Raw genomic sequence first — 4947 nt, forward strand, 5'->3', positions numbered from 1 at the left:
CAACCCAAGTGGACTCTTTATTGTCATAATGTCTCAACTTTCTAGTGAAAGTTGAAACTAATCATAGCCAGAGTAGAGATCACCTATTGAATAGATAGCTCGTTCTGCAAATGTTTCCACAAATTCATCAATAATTGGACCTATACCAACATTGCAAATTGTCACCTTGTTGACAGCCAGCTAAAGATCCTGGATGAACCTTAAAGAACCATTCTTCTTTGGAACTGTAAACCATCAGCTTGAGTAAGGAGCAGAAGATGGCTCAAGAATACCCATTTTGAATCTTCTCATTGAGCAAATCAATAAGCTTTCAAATGTGAGCTTTGGGAACAGGAATTGGACGCAAATTCAAAGGCATATCTGGCACAATGAATATTACCATAGGTGCTACTATTTTAGGATCAACACATCAAATTCCATGCGGCTCAAAAGCAAAAGCTTTACCATGTGATGCCAACATCTCACAAAAACAATTGATCTCCTCTTCTGTAAGAAAGCTATCACCTCCAATCTTCAATGAATCCAATGTCTCCTTTGATGTCCTTTGGATTACGAAGAGATGGTTGTTGAGATGCCTTCTCCATTACTTTGCCACTGTCCATTGCTATAGGACGTACCTTTTTTGCAACTGTTTTGTATTTGGTCTCTGATAGGATAGGTGGTGGTAGCCAATGGCCTCTCTAACAGACATAGTCAAGCTTGGTTGAGAAGGAGATGGAGAGTGAGAGAGAGAGAGAGAGAGAGAGAGAGAGATAAGCTTACACGATGTAGCAAACACACAATAAACTTATCGGTTTTCTTCTTAAGCCTTATATAGGCTTTCTAGTGGGTTCACAAACAAATGTCCACCCATTGGACACACACACACAAAGACACACATGGTGTGAGCTAGGTCACAACCCCAACAACCCTTCCCTTTGTGACTAGGGAACACATGACAAAGGATAGATGCTTAACCTATGGGGTCTAAGTCTCCCATTAGGTGTAAGCTATACAAAGATATGTTTTTGTTTTGCACTCACACACACAATCCTTCCCTCAAAAAACACAATAAGGTAAAGGCACACATATCACAAGCCTTCCCTTGAACAAAAGTAGGTAGGACACACAAATCCTTCCCTACACACAATGAGGGTAAGAAACACAAAGTGAAAGTGCTCCACAAAGTCATCACAATATGTCGTTGTTGTAGAAGAGTCCACAGCTTGTCCGCATTCTTCACTTTACTTCACATGACTCGTCAGCACAGCAGCAACGTTGACTTTGACTTTGGCCTTTGTCTTTGTTGGGTTGTTTGTCGAACAAAATGCTATCACTCTCATGATACACCTAAGTTTTAGGTTTTCTCACAACCAAGGGTTTAAGGTGTACCCATAACCTTGGTTCTACCACAAGCACAATGTAGATACCAACATAGTGTGGGGTTTTTGGTTTACACCTGAACCTTGGGTTTAGGTTTACCCAATAACCTTCATGAGGTGAATTTACAATAAAGATTAGGGGTTCACATCCAGCTACACACACGTTAGGGCACAACACACACTTGCTAGAGACAGGCTAGCAGCACACACACATTAGCTAGGGAAGTACTTAACAACACACACATGATCACACACTTGTTAAGGCATAGGGCAGGCTATAACAACACACACATATAATGACAAAAACACAATCTACTAGCCCGCACACACATGAACACACAAATATGATTTTTTTCTTTTGTCTTTTTTTTAACTCTTTTTTTTTACTTTTTTTTTCTTACCTTATCTCTTTATCCTCCTCGCGTGTGGCTGTGCTATCACCGGTTTGCTGACGTGGCCAGCATCTGTGTGGCTATCACTGCGCGTGGTGCTTCTCTGAGCTGTCGCAATTGTGGTGCATTTTCTGTGCTGGCGACTGCTGCAGCTGTTTGTGCAGCAACTGAGGTCGCGGGACTGTGGAGAGAGCTGTGAGCTGTGCCTATGGAGCGACGACTGCAGGTTGGCGGCTCGCTGTGTCTGAGGCTTTTGCTGATGTCGATGGGCGACTCTGTGTAGCGACTGATGAGAGTTGTGCCTGTGTGAGTCGGCTACAGCAGCAGCTGGCACAGCAGCTATTGAGTTTGGAGCCTACTGCTCTTCATCTGAGAGGCAGCTACAGTGGAGTGTATGGCAGCTGTGTTGGAGCCCACTGCTCTTCATCTGAGGCAGTTGCAATGGAGTGTATGACAGCTGTGTTGACTCCAATCGGCTGCAGTGGTTGATCTAATCGGCTGTAGTAGTTGATCCAAGTAGCTGCTTTTGCAGATCCAAATCAGTTGTGCAGCTGCTGCTGACAATGGTTGAAACAGGCAACTGCTCACGCCCATGCAACATCCTTGGGATTGCAGTGTCCAAAGCCGAGACCAAGACAACACCTTGACCGCACACGCTCAGCACCCACGAGATCTTGCTGCTCTGATACCAAATGATAGGATAGGTGGTGGTAGCCAATGGCTTCTCTAACAGACATAGTCAAGCTTGGTTGAGAAGGAGATGGAGAGAGAGAGAGAGAGAGAGAGAGAGAGAGAGAGAGAGAGAGAGATAAGCTTACACGATGTAGCAAACCCACAATAAACTTATCACTTACATTAGATTTTCTTCTTAAGCCTTATATAGGCTTTCTAGTGGGTTCACACACAAATGTCCGCCCACTGGACACACACACACAAAGACACACATGGTGTGAGCTAGGTCACAACCCCAACAGTCTCCACTTGAACCTCATTTGCATCTTCCAATTCTGCACAAAACTGTGAGAGAATCTCATACATAACAAGAGAGTTAACCTTGATCAAATCCACTCCTGGACCAAAACAGTCAAGGGCTTCTAAATCTGCCATTGTATCAGCATGAGAAACCCCTTCAAAAATTCCTGAAATCACATCATAAGGTTCAAGCACATCACAACCTTTTAATTGACTTAGCACATTTGAAACATGTTGCTTTTCCCATTTACGCAAATCACTAAATGTCATGTATAAAATGGAACTATCTGGAGTCAACCCTATAAACCCTAAAGAAAAAACCCCTTGCGAGATCTTTCCATTTTGTGTACTATCATGGTCTCGCCTCATGATGGCACTCCAAGAAAATCCTACAAAAATCTATTTTCTTTGAAATCTATTTTTGGTAATGGTTGATCACGTAGAGCTTCCCTATTCCTAACATGATTGATGCCAACTGTCATGAATTGGATGGCTTTCTTGCCATCTTTGCTTCAAACCCTTGCATAAGCTGAGAACCATCATCTAAAACTTTTGTCTCCATTCGCATAGCAACAATATATGGCTGACCTAAGATCAAAGGATATGAAGAATGTTCTTGAACAAAGAAATTTTGAGCATCACTTGCATCCCCAATTGTCACCTTGACATTTGTGCATGCACCATATATAGTGAACCTGGTTGTCCACCCATGGTCCAAGTCAATTGGCCCTCTCCCTTTTTTATGCAAAGTATTTGACATGAGGTTAATCTCTGAACCATGATCCACAAGAGCTAATATAGGATCTTCAAAATCACCAATCTTTACCATTGTTTCGGTAGTGGCTCGTGCCCAATGTGATCTAGAGAAATGACTTCTAGGGACTTCTTCATCATCTTCTTCATTGAAATGAACATGTCTCACCTCGGATGTCAAAGCACTAGTCGTCATATCATCCAGATCCTCCCATCCTTCAAGCTCTTCATGATGAATAATTTGACTCTTTACAACCTCGATATTCTGTTCAACTGGGATGTGGCACTTTTGCTTGATAATGTCAATGATTTCTTCATGGAACGCCCTCTTTGCTATGCCCAAAATGTCACCCAAGGTCATCTCAACTTTGCTGTTGAGAAAGCGTTCTTTGAGAACCTTCTTCAAATTTGTTGCCAACTCAATATCAAATCTTAGCTTATATGATGGCCCTCATGGCTTACCTTGTTTCTTCTCTTTTGGTGAATCCTTCTTTTGTACTTCGGGTGGTGGAGGAGCCGATTTTTGAACATGTTTTGCATCATGTCTTGTGTATACACGTGTCAGTCTCTTTGATGATTCAGGAGACTCTTCATCTCTCTTTCGCTTTTCTTCTACTAGTGCTTCATGTGCTTGAGCTTTTGAAATATATGCATACACAGAAAGTGAATCTACTGGATCCATCCATCCCATGGTTTGGCGAATGGAAACCCCTGCTTGGCAAAGCTTGATAGATGATATCTTCCCTTTTTCCACTATTTGTAATGCACGTTTCCATAAATTTTTGGATGTCTGCACCTCCTCATCATTGTTGTTGTTGTAGACTTGCATACCATTTGTGGAAGTGGATGAAGACATATCCTCAACTAGCTTTTTCATACCTCCTCATCCAAAGTTTGTGCAAAGGGGTTGACCTGTAAACTGTGAGATGGATTTTCCTATCTTTACAAAATACCACATTCTTTGTTGTGAAGGCTTCATTGAAATCATCACAATCCTTGCGTATGTGAGATGAGCTATCACAGCAAATAAATAGCTCTGGTTGGGGTTCCAAAGGTCCTTGTGTTGAGGGTAATGCATGACTTTCAACTCTAACAACTTTTAAATTTAAGTTGAGTTCTTAAATACCTTTAATTAAATCCTCAGTGGTTGATTCTTCGATGTTGTGAGGCATTTTTGGCTGTGCATCCATGTTGAGAGGTGCCTTTGTCTTTGGAGTCTCTACTACTCTCTCATAAGTTGCTTCTTCAATATCCTCGTAGGAGTTGTCTACAATAGATTTGTCGATTCTCTTTTGGCATTTCACAAGCAAGTTGATTGTTGTTGGAATCATATTCCAATCATTGGTAAGGCCGAGCTCTCCTTCGGGATCTTTAATTAGTGGCACCAAACTATTTTGAAGGCGAGGATCTACAAATAACTCAACCTTCTCATTATCTAGAGTTCGTTGTTCAGCCGTTGAAAGTTGATC

This window comes from Cibotium barometz, chromosome 30, assembly GCF_041138505.1.
Source record: "Cibotium barometz isolate CiBa-2024 chromosome 30, ASM4113850v1, whole genome shotgun sequence".
NCBI classification, from domain to species: domain Eukaryota; kingdom Viridiplantae; phylum Streptophyta; class Polypodiopsida; order Cyatheales; family Cibotiaceae; genus Cibotium; species Cibotium barometz.